This window comes from Centrocercus urophasianus, unplaced genomic scaffold (genome assembly GCF_019232065.1).
Source record: "Centrocercus urophasianus isolate 14NV4802_14NV808 unplaced genomic scaffold, USGS_Curo_1.0 seq_11, whole genome shotgun sequence".
NCBI classification, from domain to species: domain Eukaryota; kingdom Metazoa; phylum Chordata; class Aves; order Galliformes; family Phasianidae; genus Centrocercus; species Centrocercus urophasianus.
The window spans coordinates 9910682-9927218 of NW_024884253.1; positions in this window are offsets into that span (position 1 = coordinate 9910682).

Below are 16537 nucleotides of genomic sequence, written 5' to 3' on the forward strand. Positions count from 1 at the left end.
GCCTGGGTGGCAAAATTTTAAAGAGGCGGAAGTTATAGCTCTGCTGGGACAAAACAGCAGTTTTGTTCCAGGATTACATTTAGCAACGCCAGGACCACAATTACTTATCTCTGCCTAGCTGCTACCCCTTGACAAGGGCATTAGAGAGAAATTTCTTTAAGATGGCAGCCCCATAAAGACACAGATGTGTAAGGTAGCACTGATAGGAAAGAACCCCTTATCCACAGCTTCCTCTAGAGAGCAGAGCAGTAGGGTGCAGCCACATGATAAAAGGCTTGGGACCCACGGTGCTATCACTTAACTTACATGTTGCAATAATCCACAGGACAAAGGTTTACAAAGACTTATGACTACTTCTAGAGAAGGATTCTGAAGTGAAGGTCTCTGGGTTCAGAGCACTCTGCTAAGAGACAGGGAAGTTGCTGTCTAAACCTCACTTTGCGATAGTCCCCCAGCATGATTTTCAGCATGCTGTGTTTATTCTAGGTCGAGCACCCCCATTAGAAATACCTGTAAGCTCAGTTCTAAGTTGTGAACATGAACATCTCTGCTCAGCGGCCACATGGGCATCTCAGGTCATGACCCAACACCTAACAAAATGCTGGGTTTGGGGGTAAGCTGAGCAATTTCAGGCAAATTCATGCCCAAAGCCAGAATCCAGGTGTTCAGTCACTGTTCATTCATGGGCAGGATCAGCCCTCAGGGGAAGCTGCAGCACCTGATTCTTTTTTTTCAAAGCAGCAGTCTAATGATTAACACCCTCAGTCAATAAGTGGGAGGCTGAAAGCTGAATTATTTCTTCTCCTGGCTAAAATGAAAAGCCCTGTTTCTGCCCCCCAAAAATTATACACTGAAACACTTGCTTTGAAACACAGGTATGGATGCTGAGGTAGCCCAATAGTTTGGGAGCTTGCCAACCTGGGCTTTAATCTTGGGTCACTTCTACATAAAATCATTGCTATTTGATTTCCTTCCTTTCCTTCCTTATCCAGCAAGTGTAGCTTCACTTTCTGCTGTGAAGGAAAATAAGAGTGCCATGCCCACATAACAGTGTGTTCTGTGAGATTTAGGATGCTTTTCAAGGAAGTATGACTTGCAACTCATGGGAGAACACCTTCTCCATAGTAGATGTGCTGTCACAAGGCAGCTGGTATTACCCTCAAAGCCTGTCAGAGAACAGAAAAATGAGAATCCCACTCAAAAGTTAGAAAGGATACACATTTCCCATCCTCATTCTTGCCGCCACCACTCACCTCCCTCATTTCAGGACAAGGGTTTCCCAGTAGGCTCAGTGCTATAGGGAGGTGTTTGAATTAAGGCTTCTGGAGCTGGGATTTGCCACCCACCGCTGTTCTCAGCCATGCTGACTAATGAGCCATAGGCAGCTGCATGTCAGATGCACTGATTGAATATTCCCCTGCTTAATGCACCAGGTTTCTGGGGTCATCAGCTTTTCTTCAGCTTTTCTTTGTCTCAGCTCTCATCTAAAGGGACTGCATAGATGTGAGCAGACTGAAGGAGAGAAGTGTCACCAGGTAGGAAATGCTATGGAGTCCATTAGCAAACCCCTTTTCACAATATTTCTTGGAGGCAGCAAGGATTTGCTCATCTCCCTTTTCACTAGATTTTTAGGAGTTTAAGCCCTTTTCTCAGTCTTTTGTTTCAGTGTCCCTCACAGGAGGAGGAGCTGGGGAGCAATGGGACCAAGCTGTGGTGCTCCCATGCTGCTTCTGCAGTGCCTGTTCCAGGAGGGCCCACATTGCCCCGGGGTTCTGTGGGTGGGTGTGATGCAAGCAGCATGCTGCGGTCATTAATAGCACACGGATACAAAGAGGAAAAAGGTTGTTTCTAGTTGTGAAGAAGCAGGTTTGACTGAGCTTCTCCTATGGCTGTTCCCACACTTGAGCTGAAAAGCAAATGCAAATGTGTCAGTGTTGCCCTGAGCAAATTTCCCCAAGTTCACACAGGGCCAGTGGGATGGCTGCTCACAGGAGCCTTCCTCCTCTGCTCCCTCCCAGCCCCATCCACCTCTGCCGCTCCTTTTGCTCTGGTGCAGGACAGGGAGGCACCCTGTACCCGCCTTTCTCTTCAACATGCTGAAGATGCCCCCTCCATGTGAGATAGGAAAAGGCAAGCGAAAGTGTGGACAGAAGCCTGAGCTTTTTTCCCTTGTGTGCAGGGATGTTTGTAATTATTAATCTCACAACAGCAGAGGTAAATATGATAACTGCATGAGTCAGGCTGCACCTCAAAGGTCATTCTCGGTTCCTAGCCTAAGCCAAAGGGGAAGAAGGAAAAAAAGCCTGTTATATTCGTGTTCTCATTTCTCTCTGAGATGAGTCACCCAACCAGTTAAATGCTATAAAATGACAAACATTGGTAAATAAGATAATATTAATGATACTGATGACTCAACTGAAATAAGCACACATCAGTCACTGCTCAGCAGCCTGAAAGAACCTTCTGAGAAGAAAAAACCTGCTCAAATCAAAGAGGAGATGATGATTGCAAATCTGCTATTAACAAATATTTTTCTATGACAAAGCATTCCACGCAGTATTTATACTTCATTATGCACAACACAAAACAAGCGACTGGAAACATTACTCATAACAATTGTGGAAAAAAACTGTGAGAACTCTTTTTCTTTTCTGTTAGGGCACTGTAATTCCCTCTTCTAAAAAGCAACAGACTTGCATTCATATAGAACCCTTTCATTCTCTTCCTGGGACGATTAGGCTCCATTCCCAGATCTGCACCCTCTTTCTAACATTAGCTCTGATGATGGGTGAGCAGATTGTCCCCTGCCCCCAAATTCACCAAGAAACTGCACCACATCTCTGATTTGGAGATGTATTCCTGAACCACAGAGGCAAGCCTGCAGCAGCGATAGTTTGATAGAAAGGCTTTTCAGCTCCAGAGAGAGGATTCAAGGCTATCAGCCCTCAGTGCAGAGCTGCCACCATGGGTTTTTGATGGCACAGCTCTTATGGATATCCCCAGTGAAAGGGAATGAGGAACAAAAGCATGATACAATGGCAGTGCTATGGCTACCAGCATGTTCAGAGGCTCATACACGTGCTCTTGACCTTGTTTCTCCCAGTCATGGACAAACAGATGCTGTTATTCCCTCCTGTACTTTCCTTTTTCCTAGATTAACATCTCATTCATCTGACTGTATCCCTCACTAGTGTCTACATCTATCCAAGAGAGTCCCAATTAAAACCAGTGAGGCAAAATGAACTCTAGATATTACAGGAATAGGTATGTGGGCTCTTGCACAGGAGGCAAACTTTTTTCAATGCTCACTACTTCTTGTGGTACAGTCTGTAGATGTAAATCTTGCATCCCAATATGCAGCTCGCACTGAAGTCACCAGCAGGTGTTTGCAGACAGGGGGTAGAATTTGCACATAGGGAAGGATCATTTGCAGATTGCTTTTCAGAGCAGCTAAGCCTGATGTGTTGGAGATATGTATGTGAGTCATCTCACACTCACTGCCTTTCCTCCCCTCATAAAGAGTGAACAAACTTCAGTCTAGTAACCACATAGCTGTTCTGCACCATCTTTATGCCTTCTTCCCTGAATAATTCACAGTCAACATAGAGTGGGAGAAAATTTGCACCAAAATACTGAACAGGAGCAATTTTAGGCTTGATCTTGTAGAAGTGATGGATTTCACTTCCTGATCTACCCCAGAGTGCTTTCATTTGCCAGGATATAAATATCAAGAATGCCTCATGTCGTTGGGTGTAAATCAGAAATAACTCAGATGAAGGCACTAGAGTATTTTTTATTACTTGTGGTCTGTGCCACACATAAGCCACAGATTTCATGGCCAAACTCCGTTCTCATTTAACATGGTATAAATCCAGCTCAGCCACATCTCCCCAGGACTACTTTTGTCTAGCTCTGTTTCTGATTTAGCACAGCACAAACACACCTGGCCATAAAGGCTCTGAGGACAATGAATGGGGCTGCAGGTAACCTTGAGGCTGGACACCTCCATTGGAGTCCTCACTTGTGTACAGGCTCATTTCTCTAACTCCCTTGGTCCCAAATCTGCTCTGCTGCTTGGAAACACAGAATATTGCTTTCCTCTCGGCTCCTTTCATTTATCACAGGGACAGCCCCCAGTAAGGTGTTCAAAAATATTTTTTGTTGTTTGAAAAATGTGCTGTTATTGTGCCTTTATACAATACATCCAAGTTAATCTTTGCATGGCATATCTGTGGCGTTAAAATATGTCTGTCTCCTTCCTTTGCTTGGCAGTAATTGGCCTGCTACATGGGGTGCTTAAGCAAGAGGACTTTCAGGAGGTAAGTACTATTGGCTATGTGACCTAGCAGTAAAACTTTCCTTTGGAATTTCTGAATGTTTCCTCAGACAATTGAAATAGTTTCAATAGCTCTGCCCTCCCTCAAGTTCATATGAAAACAATTAGGTTCTAAGAAAGCATCTACACAGCTGAGTTGACAGTCAGAAGCAATAAGGAAATATTTCCTCCAACTGCTGTGAATTTCACAAAAACTACCAGAGAACTCAGTCTCAAACACAGCTTTCCCCCTTATAGAGAGTTTCTTCAAGTTAAGCTTCAGGATCTAGCATTTCATTGTCTTCTGCTTTGATTTAATGAAAAGACTGGGTTTACAAATACTCTGGATTTCTTATCTAATCATTTATAGATACTAGCTGGAGTTACAGACAATAATCAAAGTACAGGCAGATGATTAAGATGCCTGTCCCAAATGAAGCATTATTTTAACATTGGTTTTGTTTTTTCAAATCTGTTTTCCTTTGGAACCACATAAGAATTTGCGAAATGAAGAACTGATTACAGATAAAATAAGGCAATTCAGGTGGGTTGTCATACTGAGTTCTTACAAATGTTACAAGAGACAAAGGCAGACACCAGGCCAGCCAGATTCGCTGTACCATCAAACAAGCATTTTCTGCCAAGAAGCCGCTGCCACCACTCACCTGTGGGACATGTCTCTAAGGAACCTTCTCCATCTCAGTAGCCTATACTGGACAGGAATAAATAATCTCACTTGCAACAGCCCAAACCTAAAATAATCTCTTGTGATCTCCTTTGATAGATTTAAAATATTTTCTCCAAGATTGGAAGAAATCCTTCAAAAAGACGCAAGGGAGCAGATGGTATCACACCTATGGCTGATCTGAAGTAAGGCCATTTCCTTGCTGACAAGCTCAGCACTCCCTGGATTTATTTTGGGGAAGAGATATTGAGAACTACTGATCTCCTTGAGAAGGGATTTTGTGGCATTATCAAGAGAATGGGGCTGCCCCATGACACAATTGAATTTTTCCTGATCTGTTCTTCTCCGTGCAAAGAGTCTTATGGACATCTCAGGGCTGCTTCTGTGATTTGTTAGGCAAATTTGGCTGCATACTGGAGCTGGTCAGGACAGTTTTCCACAAAGTGAGATTTCAAAACTTAAATGTTCTTGTAAAGGCAGCAAGTTTTGAGAAAATTTTCTTGCAAGAGAGTCATGTAATTTATAGTCTGGAGATTAGGACATTGGCCAGGAGATGAAAGAGCCAGGTGAAACTCTTCTCCCTGCACTGTTGAGAAAGAGCTGCAATGAAATCTTTGGACCAGGAAGACAGCTGGGGCTTAGACAAGAGTCTCTTACGCTCCATGCACACTGTGCCTTAAAGACAGGAAACTAAACAAAAAAAAGTCTGAAACATTGAAAATGGCTGTAAAACAGAGCATTCATCTTCTAAGTCAATTCTCCTGCATATGCAGCCACAATTTCATGCAGGCAACAGTAATTGAAAACAGTCATTGAAGTGGTAAACAAAACCAGAACACTAAATATTAATGTGCAGTAAGTATCCATGTAGGTTTTCCCTCAGTATTAAGGTTTAAAACCCCACAGTGTATTTGCAATAACCCATTCTTGTTTTTAAAACATTTTGTTCCAGATAGCTCAAACCCCGGTTCCTCCTGGCAATGAGAACAATAGTTCTTTAGTTGAAGTGAAGGATAACTTGTTCTAAAGGCAAACACTTATATAAAATTCAACCAAGTGGCTCACAGACAAACGGACTCTGTAGCAAGAAGAGTGGATCAGGACATTGGGTTTTGCTTCTCATCTGCAAAAGAGCACCTCCGACAACACAGAGCCCCATAGCAACATGCTCGGGCACTGACTCTGCACTGAGTCAGAAGGAAGAATGCCATTTAGTGACTCACCAGCACCACTTATGCTGCACTGTATGGTGCTAAATAATCTAATCTGTCTATCTATTCGAGAGCGTTTAAAGAGCTTTAGCATGCAATGTAAAGAGTTTTCACTGGCATACATGAAAGCCATTAGGGACGGGATCCTACTCAAAGGAAAGCTGCCATCACTTCCACTCAGAGTTGGACCAAAGCTTGTACACAATGCACAGTTGCTCTTGGGGACGGAAAAAGAAGGAAAAGAAAAAAAAAGAAAAGAAAAAGAAAGAAAGAAAAGAAAAGAAAAGAAAGAAAAAGGATTTTCTTAAAATCAAAAGGCAATAGCTACAGTTATCAAAGACGGTGGTTTCTGGCCAAAGTTCTGTTCTCAGGTACGGTGCATTTATCTGTGCATGCAGATCTCCCTTTGATGTCGATGAGAAAGCAATGCAGAGGGGGCTGCGGGACAGCCGCGGAGCTTCCTGCTACTTTCCTGTAGGTGGCAGTGCTAAATTTTTTAACAAAAGTGGATTTTGTGAACTTCAAGCACTCAGTTATTCAGTAACCTTATCTGAATGGAAAAGCTAAACCACGCAAGTCATTTCCCTGTCACAGCAGCGTGCCTTGCACAGACAAAAAGGAGTCCATGCCTATCCTGCATTCAGTGAAAGTCCAGGGGAAAAAGAAATTCAAGGTCGTGACTTGTATTCATGTCATTAGCTGAGTGCTTTCCTACCAGGAATTCAGTCCAGACAGAGAACTCAGGTCTGCTTTCCTCTAAGCATTACAACTGTAGGATATCTCTACCACCTCAGTTATACTACAATGTGTGGATATGCTTTTCCTTATCCCAGTGTAAAACACATGCCTTCAGCTGAATTAGGTAGCTATGATGTTGCCCTCTGCTAGCAATGTCATCTCCTGGCAAATGTTGCTGTTACACAGGCCCCAAGGTATTCCTCTTGTGACAGAAGAGCCATTGCTCCTCTTCCAGCCCTACTGATAAACCCTGGTATTTGCAGCAAACCAGGACAGGCAGTCATGTATGGAAACGCCAAAGAAGCAGCAGATGAGAAGGATTGTCTGGAGAGCAGTGGATAGATCCCCCAGGGGGTGCTCAGCTCACCAGTCCCTGTACCTCACCCCAGGTCCCACACAGCAGAAGCACAGCACATCTGCACGTAGCAGGCAGTTAACGCAGGTGCAAGGACCAACCTTCAGAACAAAAATGTCAGAGCCAACCAAGCTGCTGGTGGGCTGGTTACCTATGGGCTGCCCATGCAAATCCAACTGTGGATTAAAATATCAGCAACATATGTTGGCTTTTGTACTGACCCTTTCCATCTAACATCTGATCCAGTGAAGATCAGTGCACTTCTGTTCCAATACTGCAGATAGATTCATAAGCTATTGGAGTCCTGGAAATGTTTTTATTTCAAGAACATCATGTGGCAGAAATTCCCACGTGTCAGACACTGTTACAAAAACATCCTCCTCCTGCGCCACTTACGGATCTTTCATCCTCAGTTTCACTGGTTCCTTTTGTCAACAGATATCAGGAACAGTAACCAGTAGGGACACAAAAGCTTTCAGTACATCCTGCTCAAAACACATTGCTCCTACCCAGGCTGTCAGTCCACAGAAGCTTCAGGTTTCCCTCCCAGATTTGCTGGTTTCCCTACTATGGGGAAGGCAGGCAGGCAAGCAGGACTCTGAGCATGTCGTAACTAAAACTTCTCTGGTGGCCACATTCTAAGCAACATGAATATAAAGCAAATGTAAGTCAGAGAAGCTTGTATCATAGCTACCCACTTTCTACATCTTTAATTAAAGGAGAATCTCTCAGGCCAGCCCTTCCCACCAGTGCTGAAGGGAAAGAGTAAAAAAAAAAAAAACAACCTCTCATCCTTTATCACAACTGCACTCATCTGACAAGCATCCAACCCAAGGACGCTGCTTGCCTTCCAAGGTGAAAGCTCGCAAAAAATTGATGCTTATGTATCTTGTAAACTCTTCATTTTTACTATCATTGTGGGATTCAAGTATCTGGAGAAGAGATTTGACTTATGAGGGATGGCAGTGCTAGCAGCTCAAAAGTTCATTCATCCTCAAGAGCATATATATCAGCTGAAATGAGTTTCAAAGGGCTGTTCACTTGAACTGATTTACAGGTACACCAGCAGACACAGGAACGCTTCTTTCAATGACATAATTTTACTAAGCCAGGAGCATTTTTGCTATTGTAGCCAAGATCAGGATATTTTTATTTTGTTTGTCAGAAGGGAAGCTTCACTTTGTATGCATCTAGTCTCAGGACGCGTTTCCTGACAGTATTGCCAAGAGCACAACATTTTTTTAATAGAGGTGACGCAGGAAGAATGATGTGCTTCATCAGTCTTGACTGAAGTTACTAAAAGCTTTTGTAGCCACCAACCAGAATCCAAGCGTGGCGCAGGTACTGCATGCCTGCCAGCACTGGGGCAGACCAGCCCTCCTCCGCATCTGAGAAGATAAAGGTTCCCACGAGGCTGCATGCACCATTGTTGCAAGAGATATTTTGGAAGAGAAGGTGCAAAAATGTTTTAGAATTATACAGTCATAGAATATCCCAAGTTGGAAGAAACCCACAAGGGTCATTGAGTCAAACTCCTGGTTCCACAGAGGACCACCCAAAATTCAAATATCGTATTTATGAGACAGTTGTCCAAACCCTTCTTGAACTCACTCCAGCCCTTTGGAGCCTGTTCCATGCCCACCACTGAAGAACCTTTTCCTAATACCCAATCTGGCCCTCCCCTGACTCAGTTCCTTGCCATCTGCACAGAAGAACGTTTATTTGGGCATGACATTTTTTCTCCACAGCCCTAGGGATTGTGAACCCCACTGAGTGTTGCCCAGGTGGACTGCTCCCCCACAAACTCCAGTAGTAAAGAAATGGTGTGAGCCCTGCCCACAAAGAGCAAGGCCTGAAAGTGATGTGATAGGAGAGAATTTGCTGAGGGAAAGAGTGAATTGCATAACATTCCCCACCCCCTCAGCTCAGACAGGACTGAGTGGGGAAAAATGAGGTGGCATAGTTTTATTTTTCTTACATGATGTTTTTTTCCCCTCCGTTACAAAGGGGAACTTTGCAACCCTAGCATTTTCACCTCCAAACTGAGTCTGTGGAACAAACTATGGTCGGTTGACTCAAACACCCAGTGCTTTCAGTGGGAGCTCTGTCCAGGCTACGACTGTAGGATTTGGTCACTGCTACATATGAAGTAGGGAGTTGAAAAAGTAGTTTTAATTCCCAGGCTGCTTTCTCCATCGTTCATGGCAGAGGTTGCCAAAGCCCACACTATTCTAATGCTTCCTTAAAACTCTTCCTTTAACTCTATCTAATTTTCTCTCTGTCCCAAGGGTAGTGTGGGAATAAAGAGAGAATTTTGAATGTTTTATTCCTCATTTAAATTTCCCAGATTGGAAGGGAAAAGGGTCTTCAGTCTTGAAAACTCTAAGCATCACTAAGTTGGGACCATTTTTGTGGGCCTGTTCTTCAACATTAAGCTTTTTGCTGAAGTTTAATTAATAGTAATTATAGATCAAATCATTAGGCCTTTGAAAGGATCCCATTCCCCACTATCACGTTAAACTCGTATTAAGCAAAATGCTTTTGTGCCATGAATATTCTAACAGTAGTCAGACACGTAGACAAACTTGCTCCCAGATGCACTAAGCTCAGCGTGACCCAGCTGATCACAGAAATTCTTCACCCTGGAGCAGGGGGAGGATGAAAGAATGATTTTTGCTGTAGTTTGCCTTAGATGTTTCAGCTCTGGGGTTGTTGAACAGCAAGACACACTTGGGTACTTGGGTGGCAGACAGCCACGGCCTCATCAGTTGCACTGAGGTGAAAATTATCGCGCTATAATTCAAGTCCTGTCATGCCTCATTGCTTAATTATACAGTTCTGATTACAACGGAATCATTTTTCTATAGTATGTCCCAAGCTGACATCACTTTGATTAACAACTCATTTATCTGATTACACAGTAACTCAATAACATTTTGAATTGGAAGGAAACCAGGAAGCCCTTTCATGCCCATTCAGCTTCCTAGCTAGCGTGCATTATAAGTACCCTGTAATTTCATCTTCTTTATTCATAGCAGGAACAATGCTTTAATGACCTGGAGAATGGAACAACCACTAAGATACAGAGATTTGAAGACAATAAAAAAACTAAGAGCCGTGAGAGAAAGAGATAGACCCCATAGGGATCTGTTGCAGTCCTGCAGCTGGAGCCATCTTTGAGCTTAAGTTCCTAATCATTTATTACAGAAGGGCTCAGAGGCCCCAGCTATGTCGTAGCGCTATTAAGTTCAGCTCAGAGCAGCCCTCTAATTGAGGAGAGTCTGTTTCAAAGAACTTGCAGTCTTATGCTTTGATTCAGCAAAGAACTGAGGCATTAAGCCTCTGACTTTCGGCTTCATTATCATACCTCTTCTTGCAACACCAACTCTTTCTTTTATGACTCCCAATGTTTCCCATAATATACTGCAGTTCTCATCTTCAAAGTGCTATAAAATATAAGTAAATTAAGCTTTAAAACTAACCCAGTGAGATCAGGAGACAGTTGTTTCAGAGAGAGAAACTGAGTCATAGAAATATGAAGTGACTTACCCACGGCCCCATGGTAAATCATTGATAGCAAGTCAAACAGAGAACTGCTAGTTCCTAAATCTCTGCTAGCCCACCACATCTTGATGTTTATTATTGATTCACTCATTTGCCTTTAGGTAAGTTCCTATATGTTCAGTAAGAATAAGAAGAGAAGACCGCTGTTAATGACCACATGGCCTTACTTATAATGGGATCCAAGGCAGAGAACGATGAGGCATAGCAACTGCATTTCAGCAGAAAGATTGCTTATCACAAAGAGCTGGCCCCTTCCATCAAAATCTCCAGTGAGAGCCAAAGCAGACAGCATGCCCATTGCTTCCTTTGCTCCTGCTGCTCGACATGAGCAGCACTCCATGGAACAGGTATGTGCTTGGTGGGGGGCTACCATCTACCTGCAACCCTGAAAGATTTCCATTGCCCCACCTCTTAAGCAAGCTCCCAGTGAAGCTAAGGCAACATCAGCAGGATGACTAGAAAACATACATTCCAAAACTGTTTGCTCTTTTTTTTAATGAAACCTATGACTTTTTATGTAGCAACACTTATTTTTTATTCTAGCCTGGTTAGAACAGTTTTGATAGCAAAATCATGTTTTTCCACAATTCCTTCAACAGTTTTAGCTGATTAAAATATCATTTTAGCTCGTAACATCCTCAGGAAAGGGGCATGTCTGCCGCACATGTGAGGTGGTGCTAACAGCTGCCTGTTCTATTCATTGTCAGCTCATTATTACTATTTCTCTAACCCTTTAAATAACAGCTCTATTAAGTTTCCAAGGCTTTTTCAAAGCCAGCATGTGGTATACACATTCTTGTCTATTCTGCATATAAATAGGCTGAGGACATTTCATTAGTTTATCTTCAGGTTTCTCTGAGTTTCCAAGATATAGCTACATTCCCTAAAGCTCAATCCAAGACCTTCATTGCATCACGTGCTGCACAGATGCACATGAAATAAGCCATTTACTGCCAAAGTTCACAACCTGTGTGACCGATCTGATACAGCAGGTGTGGTTGTCATGTCAAGAACTATCCTGGGAGTTTTCCAGTTGTTTCCCAGCCCAGAGTCAGTTTATTGACCTCCCTGCAGTTAATCTGTGAATACTTCCCATTTCTCTTCTTGACTGCATGGGCCTGGCATGCAGCTTTCTGTGAGGGAAAGATAATGTGCATCATGTGGACACTCTGCTTGTCTGGAAATGTTTCCTCAAATGCCAGTGGAAATGAAAGGCCATGTCTACAAGCATGGCAGACTGCAGCTCAATTGAACATGAAATGCTGCATGAAGCCTATAACCGCCTTTGACAAATTTAGAGGGGCAGCAGGAGGAAAATCATCAGCATTTTACCACCAGCACTTTGAAAGTGCATGCTGAAACGCAAAAACCAGGACTTGATTAATTTTATTAACAAGTGGCAGGAAGAATTCACAAGAACAATTCCTAACCTGCTTCAAAGAGAAGAACGAATCCCCACCGCACGGTCCATTGCAGTAACAGTTACTTAGCCATCTCCACCACACAAAGCCATCTGGCTTCGGTTTTTATCCACAGGCCAGTACTCATTATTTGAGGGTCTGGCAAATTTCTCTCTCCGAGACAGATCCAGCTCCAAGCAACTCCAGGCAGATTGGGAGTGTGGAGTGAGAACCATCGTTATAGATTTTGAGGTCCAAAGGTCATGGGACAAATCCAAATCAGTCACACATAAAAAGCCCACCCAAATTCAAGCAAATCCGCAGCATCCTGAAGAGCTGAAGCCTCTGCATTTGCTCTAGATGTGCTTTGCTTCCTAATGGGAATAAAATAGAAATCACAGCAAAAAGATGACTGTGAAAACTGATTGCAGGACCCATCCTGCTTCACTTCTAGCCCAAGGCATCAATGCTAGAGGAAAACAGCTATAAACAAACTGCACATAATTATTCCATTATTACAGTACATGCCTGCTGCGTGGGTGGGAATTCTTCTATCTCTAGCATGTTTCCATGCATAGCTTCCTCCACCCCCTGTCATCTGTTCAATTAAATAAAGCAACCAAAGGACATTACCTCAACGTATTAACTGTGGATACCAAAGTAATAGCAGTCAATGTTTGAGGAACTTTAGTCAGGTGTGTATTCGTCTGATTAAAAATAATAATAACACTCCCACAACCCCCGGGTTCCTTACTGCTTTTCTTTGCTTTTCCAGCTTTACCAGGTGTAAGTTATTTGCATTTTATTATTATTTTTAAGAGTAATAATTAGGGAGGGTGTGAACACAGAAGTACACTGCATCTGGCTACAACCTTTGCCAAACTTTGAGTCTTCCTTGCATTCCAGGACTAGGATCAGGGAATTAAGGACTCTTGTGGTACCACGGAATGTGGTACCACGGAAATACATATTTCTCAACCAGAGCCTGATTCTTTACTCATTCATATGGATGTAAATCAGGACTAACTGCATCAAATCAGCTGAATGCTGCAGTTAGCATTGCAAGAAGCAGAAACTTTCTTTTTTTAGGAAAAATAAAAAGGAAACAGAATGAGAGATTTTTGTGGACAGTTTGAATTTGCATATTCATTCCCACAAGCGTGGAGTTTTCTTTGTGTGGTTAAAGGAAAAGGTATATCCATTGGACAAGAATATAGGCATGAAATGATGACCAGCAGTTTCCCCAGCATATCCTAGTGCTTCCTGCAGTAAAAGGGCTTGGGTAATCAAACACAATTTTGGTTAAGTTTTATTCTGTCAGATTAAAAATGGCTGGACTCCTTGCTGGAAAAACATTTCCAGCTTCTCCATGACCCCAGCCTCCGTGGGCCAGATTAGAGCAGACATCACCAGGTTGTCTCTCAGAAGTATCGGCTCTGAGTACTATAAATCTTAATTAGTGAAAAGTCCTAAACAATACCTAGCTCAGCAGCATTTCTGCATGTATAGTCTCAGAGGCTGTGCTCTTACTGCTTTTTGACTAACATCACACCTAGTGGGACAGGAGCTCCTTCCATAAAGGGACTGCCTCCACTATGTTTGCAAACCCCTTGTTGTATCTCAGCAGTTTGACATTTCTATTTATTGAATCAGTAGAGACACTGGTTTCTAGGCTCTTGAATTCACACAGGACCATAAACTAATATTATTCTACAATAGCAGAGGCATGAGACAACACCTTGGCTAGAACATCACTCCACTTTGCAGAACTGTTCACCTGTAGGGTACATGGGTCATTAACCTCTTCAAAGACTGCATTCCTCTACTCGCTCCCTTTCTATTACACCCTACATTTTATTAGTAACTCTCTATGGAGGGTAATCACTTCTTCAACTTCATTTCACTCCACATGGGTTGTGGAGTGAACTTGCCAGTGCCCTGGACCAGGTTCTACTGTTTATAACATGGAACCACAGAGCTAAGGTATTGTGTAAATCCCTTCTGCTACAACTGCAAAGAACTGTGCAAAGCAGAGAGCAATGGAAAGACAACTGCCTGCCTGTGCCCCTGAAGGGCAACTGCACACATTATATTTCTATACACACATCAGCTTTCTTGCCCTAAAAGGAAGAAGACAGTGCTCATGCATTTTACTGATCTCTGTAGCGCATAGACATACATTACACTTCTGAAGCAAACAAAGTTAAGGGAACTTCTCAGTCCAGCCTATTTCTGTGATGTGAAAAGAAATAGATCTCAATGCAGAGAACACAGCTGTCCTGCCATATGCACGACTACTTTTCTCTATTAGAAGAGCATTGTGATATAACTAGCAAGTCAGGCTTTGAAATACGGTTTTAGCTTTCAGCTAACATCATAGAAAAAAGAAAAAGTTAGAGAAAAAATCTAGCTTTTTAAACTTCCTATTATGACATTAACGTTCTGTCTCTCAGGGTGTGCTAGTACTGAAAGAGACCTTTACCACCATTTAGTAATGTAAAGGTGAACTAAAACAGTGGCAGTACTAGACAAGGAGAGTGTGACTCAAAAGAAGACCAACTTTCAGAAGAACTTAAGCATCTTAATATTGCTAAGACTGTCAAAATCCCTGCTCAGATGACATTTAAAGCTGAAGACATCAAAGTTCATGCCTGTACAACCTGATCTAGTAGATCACAACTCTGCCCACAGCAGAGTTGGAACTAAATGAAGTAGGTGATCTTTGAAGGTCCCTTCCAAACCAAGCCATTCTATGAATCTCTGATTCAGAAGCAATCTCTTGCTTCTGACACTTTCAAACATTTTGATACCATCTTAATTAACACCAAAATCCTGTATGGGCAGCATTGAACCTAGATATTCTCCCCTTTGTCTCCAAGGTCCCAAACCAATAAATATATTCTAAGTATACTCTACACATGCCCATCTGTATGTGGTTTCATGGCCAGGCCTCACACAGAAGAGCACTGGTGAGAACTGATTTATGCTTACGCTTATCCCATTTTAAGCTACGCTAAGATCATCGCCCCAGCAAGGGGAATATCTACATTCAGTCCTTTTTTCCAGCAACTCAGGAGGTGGAGGAATCTGAAAACAGATGTTTGACTCCCAAATGATACACCTAACTATGCTACCAGTGAGATGACATGTTCCTCTCTACAGTGGGAAAGAACTGTGCTGACATGTCCTATCAATAGAAGTGATTGCCATCACTTACAGTCTACATCAGAACTATCTGGAGAAAGATATCCGTTTAAGGGATCTCACTGTCATGTTTCCCTACCAGACAAATGAGAGCACCCTGCTCAGTTTGTGGGTTTCTATAAATCCTGTGTTAGTTAGCACTCCTGAGCTTTCCCTGAGAAGGAAGTCTGGGTGCATAATGCAGGGCTGAGGATGACACGAGACATCAGGGTGCCTGAAAGTTGGGTAATATGATGTCCAAGATCACACAAGGAGTTAGCCCAAAGGACCTCAGAGGTATTTCACAGAGAAATGAAACAGCCTCGGACCATTGCAACACTTTTGCCATCAGAAACTGCGAAGTCTGCTGATTTTCAGAGCAAATAGCTGGTGAGCAGAAGCATTGCCATCTTCTGCTCTTCTGCTGATTTACACATACTTTGAAACTGTAATATTCTCAACACCACGCTAAAAAAATTGTAAATGCTTTGTTTTTCCTTTTTTCCTTACAAATGAAGGAAGTACTTTACTATTTAGAGAAAAACTCTCAAGAATCACTGCTGGTGGCTTTAGTGAAAGAGATGAGTGCTCTTTTCTTCATTTCATGGACTTTTTTGAACTCTCCTTTCCATCCTGCTATTTGCCACAAAAAGCCGAGAGTGGTCTGGTCCAGCACACCAAGCAGTTTGATTCTGGTCCTGGCTCAGAAACTGATTCACTGCATGACCTTTATCTTCATGGGGCTCCATTTTTTCTCCAGCCCTGTCATCTCTTGCTCTTGTTAGATTTAATTCAAATGAAAGACTGCTTCTTATTAGCATGAACTCTTTTGCTTAGTACAGAAGAAGCCTGATATAAACTGGAGAGTTTAAATGCTTCAATGATGCAACTGTTCACTTAGTGGAGTTTAAAGGAGCCAGCTACCTATGGTAGGCTAAAACATGATCCTCAGGCTGAAGCTTCTTTCTGCTTCAATATCAAGAGACTGAAAATCATTCCTATCATTTTGTTTGCATGTCTTGATTCTGTGATTCTTTTATGAATGCAGCTGGCAGGAGCTGGATTTCAAGAAGCAGTCCTGCATAC